This window comes from Harpia harpyja, chromosome 8 (genome assembly GCF_026419915.1).
Source record: "Harpia harpyja isolate bHarHar1 chromosome 8, bHarHar1 primary haplotype, whole genome shotgun sequence".
Lineage (NCBI taxonomy): Eukaryota > Metazoa > Chordata > Aves > Accipitriformes > Accipitridae > Harpia > Harpia harpyja.
This window is the reverse complement of record NC_068947.1, coordinates 29,947,820-29,965,513: the sequence shown is the minus strand read 5'-3', so window position 1 is coordinate 29,965,513 and position 17,694 is coordinate 29,947,820.

The following is a 17,694-nucleotide window of genomic DNA, read 5'->3' as shown; positions in this document are numbered from 1 at the left end:
CTTTGACCTTCCCATGGCTTTTTCTTAGTATCATTGCAGAGAGCAGTGCCAAATGGTCGGACTGGACTTCCACCTGTAATTTTGTATGCATGAAGCAGCAGTGGAGGGAGGTTGTATGCAACAGGACCTGGTGTGAAAAATCAGATCAAAAGCTAAAGAATAAATCATGGCCCCTTGGATTTCCCCAACGAAAAGTTTTCTTTACCTTGGACTGACACCTTCATCCTGCCAAGTCAGAGGCCTTTACTTTGCTGGACTACTGGGACACAGGAAAGGGCAGCTCTCCGTCCTCGTACAGATTGTGCAAGGACTAGGAGAAGTGAAGGCCCTGCACCCTCAGGGACACAGTAACTCCCATGAGTCCTTGCGAACGCATCTGGTTTGTGCATGGCTGTGGGCCAAGAGTTCTTGTCGGCATGACATTAGCGTGCGAGTTTGGAGAGTTTGTGTTGGTGAGATACGTAGGCATGGTTTGGTATGCATGTGATGGACAGACATTGCTGTCTCTACTACTTGGGCATGCAGTTCTTGTTGAAAGGGGCAGCTGGGAGGTTCATCTCTACGAGAAGAAAGGTGGAATGGGCCATGAGCTTCTCCCTGCCCACGCATACAGCTCTGCTCAAGCAAGTTTTGGAGCCACTGGTTCAGAAGTGCTGCACATCCCTGGACTGTAGTGTTCTCCACTACGACAGTGCGGCTCCTTACCATAACAGGTCTCATTAAACTCTTCTAAATGGCTAAATCTAGCTTAGGTATATAAGATATCTTAGGCACATAAGAATTTAAATATTCAAATATTGTGCAGTGGGTCAGACCTCCAACACCTTTCTTAGAAAAAATCATGTTGAGGATTTTGCTATGACCTCACCCTGTTTTTCTATGTGAAAGAAAAATATTGTCTGACTTCTTTCATAGCATATTCTACATCTTATTGACAAATCACTTATGACACTAATTTATTAGCATAAAAATATTACTACACTCAAGACAGCCTGCTTTGATTTACTACATCAGGGTTTTTCATATGCCAAGGTCCTATCATCTCTGCTTGATCATTAAAAGTCCCTTAGCTTTTTTTTGTTTTGGTGCAACAGCAGAGTTTTGCCCTGTTTTGCCTTGGCTAAAATCCTGAATATTGGAATGGCTTTGCAGCTCAAAGGAAGATTCACTGCTTAAGTGATGCTTAAGAAATACAGGATGGGTTTTTCAGAACCACCTTCTTCACACTAGCTCCTTCCCACAAAAGTCAATGGCAAAGTAGGGGAAAAAAAAGGGTACATAAACACAGAAAAGTAAAATCTAATGACAATTAGGGACAAGATGCTTAAACTACAACATTGTTTTTATCCTGCTTATGTGAAAAATACCTGTGTTACATGCAAAGGGAAGGAATGAAACTAAATACATATATTCCTTTTGCATACACGTAGTGTTTCAGGCGTTGATATCTGCTTGGTTTTGTGAAAACATCAACACCACGTTACAGAAGCTGGACCCGCTGAATGTACCCAGAGGCACCTTGCTGAATTCCACAGGAGACAAGAGACATGAAAAAATGTAGGAATTATTAAAGTATTTTTGCCAGCATCATTATATTACAAGGAAGATGGCTGGCTAGTTCGTAAGCTGCTGTTCCAGGGTTCTTCCTCTCTTCCGCAGGGCTGGCCTCCCCTCCACCAGCTTCGTTTCACTACGGCAGTCATGCACAACCAGTGACTGACTACGGTCAAAGTAAGCAAGCCCTGAATTGCTAATATTCCAGCCTACAAGAGTCCATTCAGAAAACATATTAAAGATAGAAAACTGAGACTAAAATTAAAACTTACATGCTATCCTTCACATAAATTGATTTGGTGTTTTGAAAAAGAAATCAAAGTCTCATTGACCTAAAGCTTGTGGCTTAGATGAAATCCATGAAAAATCAATTGGCTTATATTTAATTCAAGGATCTTTTTCTGGAAGAAGAAAAAATACATCTTAACACATAACTGAAGATAAGCAATTATTTCATCTTGTCTACACTTCTTCAGCCAATAATAACTGAAACCAAATAAGCCAAAACAATTTCGCTATTATGAAAAAATGAGCTATCTAAATGGGATATGAATAAAAAAAATTCAGACACATTTTTAAATCTTTCATGCATTTTCAGGGATTTTTATATACATGTTTCAGCAAATGCTATTTTAGCCATAGCAATAAATGTGAACACCTGTTTTTTGTGTAATGTGTACCCACCAATCTCTCAGCCAGACCAGATCATGCTATAATATATTTCCAAAGAGTATGTTCTTATTTTGTCTGAAAAGTAAACAGTTCATCTGCTTACAAGGAAGCAAGTTTGCTTGTGAACACAGTAAATAAAAGCATGGTGATGTTATATATTCAGCATAGAAAACAGCACGAAGTTTTGAAATATAAATAAATACATCAAAATAGTATATAGGTCTAAGTTCAATTCATGTAAATAAGCAAAAGCTAACTAATGATCATTTAAGTTGCATTATGGAACATACCCTACACATGCAGGCACACACCTTAAAAGCTGCAAGGAGTACACTGGCTCCTTTTTGATCTTCACACCGCCCACCAGCACAGCTGATAATGTACTGAAACGCCCTAATGTTTTCCCTTCCCTCTCCCTCTCCAACAGATATGAAAGCATGGTATATACCCAGCTGCATCAAACTCTCATTCGGAAACAAAATCTTTAACAGGAACTTCGTACACGTATATATCAAAAAGTCAGCACATCTCATCATCACATATGCCACGCATTAGAAAGCTTATTCTGCCCTAGGATAGCTGAGATACTTGGCAAGACAGACGGCCAGTCTCTCTGTCTCCCTGATGGCGTCTGCATTGCTGCAGATTTGTCATGTAATTCACTGAGTTGAACTTAGCACATAAATTTTCAGTTATGACTAAAAAGTTAGAAAATTCTCCACAGATGAAAACTACATGTCCATACTGATAGTCAAGCAGGGAGCACTTTGGGGAATGAGAGCAGGAACAAAGGATCAATCCCACAGTGTGAGAGTGACTTACAGAAAGGAAGAATAAGCTAAAAGAAACACTGGCAAGAAATAAACCCCTTGTTAACTCTTGAAGACCCTTCTACGTCCATTCATTTTCCAATCAAAATGTCATTCAATATTTAAATCACTCCCACCTTAGGTGTCAGTTTATTGAGATTTTTTTGAGAACTGAGATCCCTTCTACCACAATCTGAAGCTTCTACCACAATCTGAACTCTGAATTTAAAACCAGCATCTCCACAATAAACCACAGAGCTCCATCCTTAACTATGGCAAACCAGAGCCCAGATCCAGACAAGATCATGCAGAACCTTCCCCTTAACACAGAAGCAATACAAATCTGTGTTTTCATATGAAATCTCGTGTCAGACAGAAAGACCAAAAGGAACAAGGTCCTTCCATAATAAAGACTTGAACCTTTCACCAATATTATGCCATAATTAACAGGTTGTAGGCAAATTTGATGATTTTACTCAGTTTTTTCTTAGAAAAGCACTTTCAATCGTTATTTTACATAGGGTAGGCCATGCCATAGGACTGAAGTGCAAAAACCTGAGGTTCTTGACAGTGAAAGATTGGATGGAAGGAGAAAACCAGTACTGTTTGAACAACACTTTTGAAGAAGTTTGTCAAAGTCCTTACATATCAAATGTACATATACCTATAAAAATAACTCCATTTTAATTCACTCCTTTCTTCTAATTTTGTAACAATGTGTGCCACTGCTGTAAGGTGTACTAGTTTCATTTTTACCAACGTATAAAGTAGTGAGCTACCCAGAGATCTCTTCTGCTTTTAACATTTACCCGGTAGACATTTTTGTTTTATTTGAAATATGATTTTTAAAATTAAGTAATTATATCACTAAAAGTCTTAATGCACAGTTTTACTGCATAAATATGACATCAAATAATATATATCAATTTGCTTTACAGAGCATTGTAAGTATCTGTACAAGCACTTTCTTACTGATATAACACAGCCTGCGTTAGGAAGAAGCAAGGGGTGGTGGAGGGTTTGCCTTAACTACGCCAGCAGAATGAAGCAGTAAAATGTTAGCTGCAGACAAGCCCTCTTACTGTACCACTCCAGTGTGGAGAAGACTGAATGCAGAAGACATGCAGAAAAGAAAAATTCTGAAGTGGAGTGCAAAACCAAAACAATAATCAGAAACAAATAAAAACCTCAGCCCAAGGGCAGCTGTGCCAATCCTGTTTTGGACTATTCTTGTTTGTTTTCTGCCAGTATTCCTGCCAAAGGAAATTCCTCTATATTTTCTTAAGACATCTGAATTTGAATGAGAAGAGGGAAGCTAAATGGAAGGAGGGGTTTTCCGATAGCCTTACCTGAAGGGGTTTGAAAACAGGGGCTGGGGAGTGTGTAAACTGAGAAGAAAACAACTGACCGGCACAGATTCTTAGTGGAAAGATACTAGTGTCAGGATAAAAAAATCCTGCAAGTCGTATCTGCATGCATATACCCTTTTCCTGTGATTTTTTTTTCAGAGAGGGGCAGATAGCAATACTACTCTTTTCTTCTAAGGGCCTCAGCCCCTTGAATAAACTCTGATTTTTACTTACCTGTTAGGTCTCTCTCAATACTAGGATCCCAGTAGATCTGCAGCCAACTAGTACCAGCACAGTCCTACTCCAGGATCTGGTTCTTGGTTCAGGCAGGCAACAGGTGGGATGATTCTCAAACTATCTGCTGAGAGAGAAAATAAGTAATTTTAAACAAAAGCAGATACACCCAGGCAAAAAAAAAACAAACCCAACCACCAAACAAAAATCAACCAACCAACAAACAAACAAAACCCAAAAACAAACACCCAAGAAAACAAGAATTGACCTGCAAGTAATTTTCCTGTTTATTCTTGTATTTCTAACTAAAGCCAGGTGACATGGCCACAGAAGACTATCAGGAAAATGGGGGGAGGGGAAGGCAAGAGGGAGAGATACAAACATTCACCTATCTACTTCAGCAGAGCCAACAACCAGAATAGTTGATACCTTGCAAACTTGGTCCAAGTTCCTGTTTTGCTTGATTTGGACTATGTACCTGAACTTCAGCCTACCACCCTAGCCCATGCAACCTTACTAACCACAGGGCTATAAGGACTCTTCTCCTTTCTCCTACTATATTCTCCCCTACAAATTTATTTTTATTAATATGTGGTCAATGCCAAGAGAAAAAAAATGAAAGAAACCCACCCCACACAGTAGGTAATAGCCTGACAGGGCCGTCTTTTTGGATGAGGCAAGCCAAGGCTTAAATTGGTAGTTACCACCCAGTAGAGCTTTATCATCTGAAGGACTTCTATCAGTGCAGTAAGCAATGTACATGTTTTACACCTGTTAATTTCATCATCTTCTCCTCACCTTTTGTATGTTTTCAGTAGCTTACAGTGCTGGGGAGAGTAGTGGCACTAGTCAGAGTTTCTTAGGCAACAAAGATTCCAAGACCAGGTATAATCACTCTAGCAAAGAGATGCCAGAGACTCAGGTGGAACTTAGCAGTGGGAGCAACAGAAATTGTTACTCACAGGTGCTGCTATGTCAGGGATTTGCATCAGTGCAGATCAAATTAACTAATTACGGATATGCACTGCCAGTGTCACTACTAGTCTCAGTGACTTGACCTGTTCACTACAGTGGTTGCATGGAGACAGCCAAGAGCAACAGAAAAAAACCTGAATACTCCTGATTTTCCACAGTCCAGGACAGGAATGGAACACCAGAGGTGCAGTTCCTGTTATTTCTCCTTCCCCATGTCCTCCCAGGAAGGGCTTAGCCATTATAACACATTGTTTTGGATCTCTGGGCTTTTTTTTTTTGAGCACTAACTCACTCATGTGCCCATCTGAACACTTAACAAGCCGTGGTCTGGAGTGTTCACTGTAGGGTCTCTTCTAGCTTCTCAGATACATTGCTCAGAAGTGGAAGGTTAGACCTGGGGTAATAACCAAAGCATAGGACTAACTCATCAGAGGAAGGCTCCTCTGGAGTTTGACGACTCGTGAATTTGCAGGAAGGGAAAAAAATCATTGTATCTAAACACACAAATCTTTTGGTCCAGAACTCGTGTTTTTGGCTACTACAGTCCTTCCTTGCATCCTGTTTTTAATTGTGGCTCTCAATGATTGAATTTACTGAACCCAGAGAAATAGAAGCTGTGATACAAATGGGGCAGACCTCTGATGTCCGAGAAAGTGTTCTGAACATCCATGTTCCTTTCAGTGCAGTGAAATGACAGCAGTCTTGTCAGACCTGCGGCATGCTGTGGGCAGTGAGCACTGATGGTGGTTTACCACCCACGGTTTACCATCCTCTCCTTGAGAAAGGATATGGCAACAGATAGAGAAAAAAGTCTTACATGTCATACAGCTACACCACTGCCTGAAATATAAATTCCTCCAAGGGTGTTTGTACCAGCCTTTGCTCTCAGCCATCAGTCTCTATTCTTACTCAGGGTCTGTGCTTGGGCACAGCAGCCTTTGATACGGCCGCAGCTAACCAAGAAAGCTGCACAGGTGGGGTCTGCAGCCCTTCTGAATAAGAAAGTTGGGGTTAGCTTTGTAAAAAGCCTTTGAAGGAGGATTTGAAAGCAGAATATCCAGATGTATTAAGTTCTTTTCACCCCCACGGTGTGGAACACTGTTATCGTGACACAAAGGGAACCAAAGGAAACACACGGACTAGCTCTTTTCTTTTTTTTTTTTTTTAAAGACGTCAGTTTCATGTCTTTGTATATAGAGCATTAGTTCTTTTACTTTATTTTTCGTCATTTAAATAAACCTCAGGAGGAAGGAGAACGCAAACAGGCGCTATTTCCCGCACGTGTCATTTTACTAGTCTGTTCCTTCAGTGAGGCTTGGTTAGGTCACTCCATTATACAGCACATTATTTTTAAACAGTTCAGTGACTCCTTCCAAAACATCAGACAGCATGGCAGACAGAGCCAGCAAGCCTTCAGACACTGAACTCTGAACTTCGGCCAGACCCTGCCCCGGTCAGCTCTGTGACAGGAAAGCGGGCAGACTTTGAACCGGGGGCTCTGGGGCTGCTGTGGGGTTGCGAGCAGAGAAACAGCTGCACTTTGCAACACGAACTTTGTACTTGGACACATGCACATCTAATCTCTATAACAGAGCCTTTGTTTCATTACTTATTAACATCTCCTCCTTGAGTAAAGTTCTTTGTTAATGAAGCTTTAAAGCATGTGTGAGGGGGGGGTTCCCACCTTCCTCTCCCAAACCCACCACCCAACTTGACAGGATTACGTTAACTATTAAAAAGCACCCCCAAAAAAGTTAGACTTTATGCACCTTCTGAATCCCATAGATATTTGTTGTGTACTCTCTTCTGAGCGACTCTGTTGTAGTAACCAGAGCTAATTACTGAAACCGGGCAACATTCTGGGGCCTGTCTTTGCAGAGATCACTTCTTGAGATGATACCCACAGTAATTCAGCGTGCGGCAACATTCAACCTCATTTAGCAAATCAAATAAAAAAACCTACAATTGTAGGAAAGTGTCAGCCCACTCACACTAAAAAGCCATACTTTAAGAAAGTGTCATGGGATGTTTTGAAGTTGTACAGTTTTTTGCTACTGCTTTTACTTTGAAGCAGGGGCAGTGCTTGGCTTCTGTGTATTTCACCATAACGTATGCTGACATGCACAGCACAGCAAATTCGTAGAGAAGATATTCAAGGCCTAGATCCATTTGTGACCCATCCATTTGTTAGCCTTCACTAAAATAAAACTTCGATCAGGAACAGAAACCTACCTAAACAAGGACCAAATGAAAACCTCAAGAGAAGGGCCACATAAAATGCTTAAATCATTTCTGTACCAGAAGTAAAAGCTGAAGATGCGCATATGCACTTACCATAACAAAACCTAGTAACAGAAAGGTACTGGAAGATCCTGGTAATGCTGCATATAACAATATGGAGTGGCAAAGAAGATTAAGAAAGTAAAGGTTTCCTGAACGCTTCTTCATATGCAACTAGAATAAAACATATACTTGGAAGTATATTTTCTTTGTCTTCAGATATCACAAGTATTTGTCACAATCTGTTTGAAAGAAATTGTCCACAGACAGAGGGATCACAGTTACACTCTTCCTATTTTCCATCACTACCATCTTTTCAACATTGATTTCTTTCCATGCTTCTGTCGTCAGCTTTTTTCTTCTCCTTTTTTTTTCCTTCCATATGATGGGGAGAGACACACCACCACCATCACCCCACCACCACCCCCCAGCTTTCCTTCCTTTTCGTTAACAGAACGATACAAAAAAGGAAATTTTCAACTGCTCTAGAAAGACAGGAGGGAAAAGAATAAATCAAGTCAAGCAATTTCAAACTGCTCCCTTGCGTGAAGCTGGGCTGGCAGGACTCAGAAGCAATCAGGTGAGGATGGTCAGCTCCTGAGCTTCTTTGTGAGAAGCTCATGACTTTTCTTATTTGCATCTATTTACCCACCACTTTCAGTGCACTGCTTTGAAAACATCATCATTCATCTAATCCTAGAGTTTGATTTGCATTCTTTGCAGAGAGCAGACTGACAGAAAATGACAGAATTACTTTTCTTGTGTTACAACTATTTTGGGTAACAGTACTGTTGCCCTCCTATGACTGCCAAGCAGCTGGCACAACTACAAGAATGTTACACCTTATTATTTTCCTTTCTCTATCCAGAAATCCATGATTTCTCCTCCTTGAGGTGCCCCCCATGATAAGGCATGCATTATGTATGCCTTATCACCTCACCCCTGGAACACGGCCCTCCCGTCACACGGGTCTACCATCATGATCATAAGATTTAGCCGTTGCTAAGAATAGACACTCTCATTTGGAATGGATACTGCTTTATTTCTGGGTACAGTTTCTGAGTTGTGTTAGACAATAAAACCTTTAGGTTGAATTTTGGATAACACCTGCCTGCTCTTTCCATCAGTTCATCAAGGGCATCAGACCTCTCTCCATGAGGGCAGGCATGAAGATCTGTACCATTTGCTTAGCTAGGGACAGGCACAGACGTAAACATGAATGAAGCCAAGCAAACCGTAATGTCTGTGTTAACAAAGCAGGCAAGCCTCTGGGAAACTACAATACCTTTAATTAAAATAAATAAATAAAAATGAATAAACTTGTAAAGAGTGCAGAGAAGAGCAACAAGAACGATTTAGGTCTGGAAAAAAAAAAGGCTCCTTCCAATGAGACATTGAACTAAATGTGTTTTGCTTCAAAGAGAAGATTATAATCTTTAAGGGACTAGACAAGAAGAAGATATTTCAGAGGACTCTAAATTAGTGGGCAGACACACAACAGAATCCAATATTTGCAAGTTCAATCTGGAGATAAAAAGCACGTTTTAAGTATAATTAGCTACTGAGATGAATTGTCAAAAGATGCAGTAAATTCTCCATCACTAAGAAACTATTTTAATTATTGTATGCTTAGCTTACACTAGAGCCCAGAAGTCTCAGTCAACACAGGCCCAATAATCTTCTAGTTTATCTAGCTTCTAGCACAAGCCACCCCCTCTGTCTGAAAATCGTTCCTGTTGCTAATTCCAAATTAGATTATATTTTTCCTGAGTAATCCAAGGTGGGAGAATCATGACAAGTGGATAATTAGTGCATACAACACCAGGTCACGTAGACATCATTTATATAATACTAGCATTCCTCAGTCCAGTGCTTCCAGAAAAAAAAAAAATGTTCTCTAATGTCTAATTCAGGTTAGAAAACAAAAGCAACAACAAAAAAATGCAACCAAACAAAAAGGAGTATTGCTTTATATATAAACTTAAAAATATACAATGTTGTGTATAGTATTGTAACGTGCTTTTATCAGATCCAGAATCTACAACAGAGAGGAAAAGTTTCAGACTAGCACTGTCAAGCACTTTACCAATTCACTCCCAGAACACTTCAGTATTGTTCTATACCCTAAAAGAAAAATATAGCTAGCAGAAAATTATTTCTCTTTTTGGTCCTCTAGGAGTTTACATGGATAGCTCCTATTAACGCTAATCAGAGTTAAAGGCAGAAATCCCCCATGGACAGCCACGTTGTCTGGGGATGTGTCCATAATTAATATGTTCTAAGAGTCTAATTTTGAAACAAAGTAATCAGGCTTAAGATGAGTTATATTAAGACCAATAAACCTCTGACTGCATATTTGCCTATATATATACTATATCCAATGTCAGGCCAATGTATAGTTTACAAGACAACTTCTGATAAAACAAGCTATATCTTAGCTGTATTTAGAAGCATGAAATATGAATATACAAGAAGAAAAAAAACACAGTGGAGTTTGTTTTCTTTTTGTTTCTTACTCTTCTTTGTAGCACATCATTATTATAAATGTTAATGCTCATCATTGTTCTTTTTCACATCGCAGTGCCCAGGCTCAGCAAAGCTAACATAATCCTAACACTTCTGATGTTACAAACTAAAATTACCATGCAGCACCATGGGAATATTTGTAATATGAAAGATGTGGAATGGGGACTTTGTGACAAGTACACGGAGGAGAGAAGAGAAAGTAAGAGATATTGTAATGGGACAAGGAATACAAAACAAAATTATGCCAATGGAATTTGGTTTCAGTATTATTTAGGATTTCTGTCACTGAAAGAGACATTTTCAAGTCTGCGGCTGCTGATGCTCCAGCACAATTGATGCCCAGGTCATACATAATGTATTATACAACACAGTATATTAACTCAGCTTCAAAGTGTTAATATGTCATGAAACTTAATTCAGATATCACAGATTATGCAAAGGAGATAGAGAAGTGGAAACACGCTCTTGTTTCTCAGAGGTGTCAGCCAGCCTTTGCTTTGTGTCCCCCAGTCCAGGAGGATATAGCAGCAGCTTGCTCTAAACCTTTCACAAGGTGAGGGCTGGGTGGCTCTTCACCCCGGTATTTTTGGCAAAGAGATCCTGTACTGAGGGCAAAAGAATGCATTCAAAAAAAAGCAGAAACCTTCGAATAGCCCAGGTTTTGCAGTGCCACAGCTGCAGATACATTTTATACTGCAGACGTGAAAATTGTATAATATAAACACAGAATTTATCATTTGCTTTATCTACAATAGACCAAAGCCCTAGCTTTAGTGCTGTATGGGTAAAGAATCCAGCTGTATTGTCTGAATGTCCCTTAATAGATGGCAGCAATGGAGACAAACTGTTTTCTTGATTGGCAGCTGGGAATAAAGATAGAAAACCTTTGGCCCCATTAGCTCAGTTGGGAATGGAGTTGCACAGAGACTCATCTAGTGCCTCTATCAGCTGGGAACGGAGCCCATGACAATCCACAGTACTTATAATGGAGGTAGAGACCTTCTCCCATTTCCACACACACTGTTTTTGTGAGTCTCTCACTGACTGCTCTCTCCCCGAGAACTTCCAGACTTCATACAACTGCTACTGAAGGAGACCATAAATAACCTCTACTAAAATTGCATTGGAAGCAGCAGAGGGAAAAGCTTTTCCTTGTGGTATGAAGTTTTCCAAATCCCCTTTGGAGGCACTTCAGCTGAAGGAAGAGGAGTGTGGTCCACTGTCTAAGCCAAGAAGTGAAGCTTAGCTCCTGACACCACCATGTCATTCTTGCATGACCTTGGGCCCTGATGCTTTTAAAAAGAGGTTTGAAGACATAAGTCTAATTGTCTCTGTGTGTCACTTCATCAGTAGAAAAGGTAAAAGAGAGGACAATTTTCTACCTATAGAGATAATATAGGTAGATAATATTAAGCATTGAAATATTAAGATATTATGGAGACATTAAGTATTTAATATAGAGTGCCCACTAGCATCCATTTTCTTTTTGGGTGTTTAATTTCAGGTAAAACAGCCAAGGCTTTTAAAGAATGTGATTAGAAAATATTGTTATGCAAAATACTTCATGATTTTATTCAGAAATTCTAGGGGATTCCCATGATTCGAAGCAAGAATTCAAAATATAAACCAAAGATGGTTAGAGAAGTGCCTTTTTCTTTGTGAGGAAAAATCCACCTCTTTTTAATTAAAACGCAACTCTGTCTCAGATACTACACACACAAAAACCCAAACCCTGAAGAACCACCCCAACTCTTGAAACTTTGAGGAATCTCCTTTCAGTTAATGAATTGTGGGGGCTTAAGCCCTCATGATTATCTAGGCTATGGTTTTCTTTTTATTGCTTGTACTAAGCTGAGAGGGATGCTTTCATTATTTGGGCTTAATAAACATACTCACAAGAACAGACTCAATTTACACTAGCTAGGCAATCCAGCGTATTTGGAGACAGAAAAATAAACTAGGACAACAGATGAAGTCCAGGATTGCCTGGAAGAAAAACCAGCTAACAGGACTGATCACAGCCCCATACACTAGCTGAGGCAGGACATGTCCCTCCTCAGTGGCCAGTTTGGGGACGGTTGGAAGAAATGAAACAAAGCAAAAAGATGCTGTCTGCAGGAGACAGCTTGCAGGGGGAAGCCGTGTGCAGGAGAGAGTCCCCACACATAGTAGAGAAATCTTGCTGTTATTTAAGAATACTGAGAAGTAATGAGGAGTTGTATTCTGTATCCTTTCATGATCTACTACAAGTGTTTCTTCTGTAAGATTAGCATCCGATGCTACCAACCTCCCGAAAAAGCATTTCCTTGAACATATACTCACAAAAACACCATTCGTGGTGGCTGACAGACAATTTGGGAGCCTGTTAAGCCATCCTGTTACAAATACATGCCACTAACATAGAGTTAAACATTTTTTAAAATGATATAACAGTAAAACACATCATCAGATCATACTTCACTGTCTGCTTCTCCCTCAGCTACTTCAGGGGGCATCCAAATCCAGCCTGCACTCACCAACTTACTTCTGTCCCGTTCCGTGGTGGCAGGAGCTCCAGGTTCTCCTCGTCTCCCCTTGACCAAGTTAGAGCGTCCTGATCTCTCTTAGATGCTCCTCACGAGGGCTCGCTTCCTACTTTCTCCTCTAATGGCAATCTCATTCTGGATCTTCTGCCAAATATGGCTGTGAAGGCTTAGTTTTCCTGTCCCCTGTTTTCTGCAATTAAACTTAGGATATAATAGAAGACTTAGGATATATAATTAAGACTTAGGTTATAATAAAAGGGACGCTCTTTTGTTTAAATTCTCAGCCCTGCTGTGGTTGCTTTAAATTTGTATTTCTGCCATTCTCTAATTAGTATCTCTCTTCTGTCTTTAGGCTGGCTTCTCCTGTTTATAAGGCTGTGGTAAAACATCATAAATCATTTAACCTAGAAAAAGTGATCATACCAACAGTTTACGAAAGCTACAATTATCAGTTTGCTCTCAATATTACATAGAGAATAAAGATGACAGTAATTCTAACAGAAAATGGGTAGGAGAAAGGGGTTACTTGAATGATTTAAACTCTTCTCCCTACACAGACAGCACAACTTCTGGGGACTTCCTTACAGTAAATAAAAATATCTCTGTGAGGCTAATTAGTTCAGGTGTGGCAGCAGCCTGGTGAGTCTAGAAGGTGGTTCACCTGGAGTCGGTTCAGGTATTCACCCACTACCAAACAATATGAACATATTTTCCCCATCTCTCATGCTTTTAACCTTGTTTCAGCAAGCATCGTAGCATGCAGGAAAAGCAAAAGCACAGGAGCCAAGACAGCAAGCAGGCTCACCCGGACCAAGAGCAACCCATTAAAAATATAGAAAGGGTAGAAGAGTGTGGTAGTGAGGAACACATCGGAGTAATTTCGCTCCAATTCCTCTAGCCCATCCATTTTCTCACATCCTTCCCCTTGTTCCTCTGTGACAGCTCTTCAGGTTGTACAGTCGCTGCTCTAGTTTACCCTATGAAGTGCTTGGATTACAGCTGCCTGTCAACATGTTGCTGCGTGCTTGCACACCAAACACAAACCTAGGGGGAACCTAAGTGTTTTTCCCCAACATCAGGAACTGTGAAAGGAAGCAAGTCCCAAAACAAGTCAGCCATCAGCTTTACAACAGGGGTCCACAAAGCACTAGTTCCTTCTTCACCCTTTGTTTCAGTCCAATAACAATAACATACTAAGTACGGTCTTCAAAGAAGTAAAAAGAATTAGTCAAACACACAAAAACTCTCTTTTTCCATCTAAAAAGCACACATTTTCAAATTCTGTCCTCTTCTGCAACAAAGAAAGTGTGTGAAGCTACATGCTAAAATGGGCTTTCGATTTGAAATGACCCAAACATAGAATATGTACCTTCGACTTTATGATAAGCCAGTCAACTATGCATTAAGCACTGCTCAACAAAACCAGTCACAGCAAAGCTCTGACAGGCACTCAAAATAGATTACACAACAAATCAAAAAATCACCATCGACTTCTGCATCGTGATATGACTCTCAGTTCTTTAAGGCTGGTCCATTCAGTAATAAATCTATTATGCATCTTTGACCCTGCACACCAGCCTCTGCCAGCAAATCCACTTCGAAGAGATCCCTAATATTTCAAGTCTTGAGAAGCTTTAGTCTGCATTAATTAATTAAAAAAGAAAAAAAAAATAGAAAAAAATTAAAAAGATATCTATGTGCCTTAGGGCAATATTCAGCATGATCCATATGACAGCTTTCCTTACGGCTTTGAAATCCATTACCTTCTGCAAGAATAGGAGCTTTATGGCAGCCTTCAAAAAGAAGCTTCTACCTTCAACACAGGAACTGCAGTTGCTTCAGTGGTAGATCAAGGTCTCTGTGCAGTACAGAACAGCAATTACCCAGTGAATATAACAAACATGCCAGCAAGCATGTATGAAGAAGAGTACATGTAAAGACAGAAAGCCCTGATAACAGCTAGTCAAAACCCACCCCAGAAACTCTTTTCTGAGCAACAGTTCCTGGGAGAGGGGAGGGGTGAATTAAAACAAGCCTGGCTGCACATCTTGTAGTTGCTGAAGTCTGAAGACATTTATACCAAACACAGTAATTTACTCACAGGGGCTGAGTTCTTCACTTTGTTTGTACAATGGTTGGATGCAGGAGGAACGGAAAATTCCTGCTAAGAATTCCTTCTCCTGGGTCAACTGGACCTAAAAGGATTTAAGAGAAATTGGATGCCTGCTCTAAGGAAAGCCATTAGTGCAAAAGCACTATTAAAACGTAGACTTAAGACGGCTTCGACCTCATTTACAGATGTTAGACCAGACCATTGGACGCGGACTCCTTTGTAAACCTTCTGCTAGAAACAGAATCGGCCCTTTAGCTAGGTACAGAATCTAAACACCACACAGTCAGCAAAACAGACGCCAAAACCATGCCAAAAATTTCCCAGAAATTTTCATTTTTCAAAGAAGGAGATGATTTAGAACAGGTCAAACCTAAGCATGTCTTCCACTCATTCAATGTGAATGCATTTACCTGTCAGATTTACTTTCTGTCTGAGTTACAGAACCAGTTGTGGAGTTTACACCTCACACTATGTATCTGTGCAGTGAGGATGGGTGGATCACTGTGGCAGCCTTCTCCCTCTGCCCATCATCCTTTCCAAAGGAAAGAAAATGGCTGTAAGGTCAGTTCTGAAAGTTGGTTGATAATTACACAGACTTATTATTAGTCTTTCATCTCAATAATTAGCATTTCAAAAATACTTTATTAATCAGCCTTGTTACAGGTAGGGACCATTGTATGCTTTGGATTTTTTTTTAATGCTTTTAGAATCTTTTTCATTATTAAATCACTGTTGAGGTTTCCAGAGCTGCTGTTATAGAGCTTGTAATAGCTTGACACCCCCCACCCCTCTTTCAATTCCAATTCACTATCTAGGTGAATCACTATCTAAAATTATCCGTATACTCTCCAGATATCACTATCTAGAATAATCAGACTCCTAATGCTTAGGAGATACAGTAATATACCTAATTTTTAACTTTCATGATAGGGTCCCTCTGGGACAGAATAGAAGGAAGACTGATGTATTATTAATATTATAAATAATTAAAATGAGTGAAATATACCAAAAGTGGAAATCGTGAACCAAAGGAAGAACTAGCACACAAGCCTTAATGCAAACTATTGGCTCTGTGTCTATACAATACCAGCCATATACATTTCATGTCTCTTCAAAGCACGCATAAAACCTTACTAGATCAAGATGATATAATTCCCCACTCATTTTCCACACATGGAAGTACCTACAGAAGGTGCAAGGCAGGGGAGAGAGTGGTCAGTCAGTCGTGTTTTAATTTATAGCTATTTTTGCCTAAGCCCTGAATGGCCTGCCAATTATGAATAGTACCAGCTGGGCTGTCAGGAGAGCAGGCTAAGAAGGACACATGGAAGAAGAAAATAATAATAATGTAAAAATGAAGAGCAGAAGAAAAGTTTGGAGTGGGGAAGACCTGAAGGGGATCCCAGCTCTGGTGTTAAAATGCCTCACTACAGTCCTATCTTCCCCAACCCCCAAATAAAAATATGATGAACATCATCATTGTCTGGACATAGGCTTATAACACACCTAGGACTACATCCTAGACTTCTTGGGGCATAATCCAGATACCTAATAATTATAAAAACTGGGACTTTTCTGTGCTTAAATAAGCAGCAAAAATAAGAATTGCACATGATGATGAGGATGAGAATCTTTTGAGAAGGGTCTTCTTTTTCTTTTCAAATAAGTAATAACAACTCACTAGTTTCTTTTTTTATTTAGCACAATCATTTTACATGAGTTTTATGCAAAATGTCAAAAAATTAAATACTTTCAGTTACACGGCAGCCCTGCTGTTTTTAAGCTCTTTCCCCAGCCCATGTCCCAGGGAGAATATAGAAAATAATTCTTCTAAACAAACCCCAATGAATGCTCATCAACAGAGTCATGTCTTGAGCAGCTATTGAGGGAACAAAGAATAAACACTGGCATTAAAAGACAAAGATTTTGTTCCATTGCTGTTACGATGTCAGTGCTGGATCCACACTGATGTATATATAGAAATGTTGCATTTGGCAAAGCAGTAGTTTTGGAAACTGATCTGCTTTTCGTGACTACACTTATCTGTGAAAAAAATTAAGAGATTTACCCCATGCTTTATTGTAGTCTGCTTATTTGTGGATGCAGATCAGTTTAAAAAGGAAAAGTATATTTATACTCATGCATTTCACTGTATATCAGCATCATACTGATAAATTCTATAATAGCCTCACCTCCTCTTGTTTTCACAGCCTTGTAGGAGAGGCAAGGCAGACAAGCCAGTATGAAAAGCCAGCAGGCCATAACTCCTCTACTACAGACAAGCAACAATTAATCACATTCACCAGCTAGGCAGGTAGCTCTTGTCCTTTAACACTGAAGGAAACATAAAGCTCCTCTCTCTGAGCACTGATTGTCCAGGTGGTATTGGAGCTCTCAGAAGCAGCTACTGAGCCACTGAGATACTTAAAAACAAGGTAAAACAAAGCCTAAATATGCCAGTCTTCTGCTATTTTATTAATCCTTATTTTTCAAGGGAGCATTGAAAGTGCAATTAGCTGCTGGAGTGGAACATTTATCACCATTTTTTCCTGCAAGATTTTCCCTGCAAGTAAGTTACTCCTCCTGTGCCAGGGGTTCAAGGTCCCTGGGGCTCATTCAGGCTCTGACCACAGCACCCGTGCTCAAAGGCGAGCCAG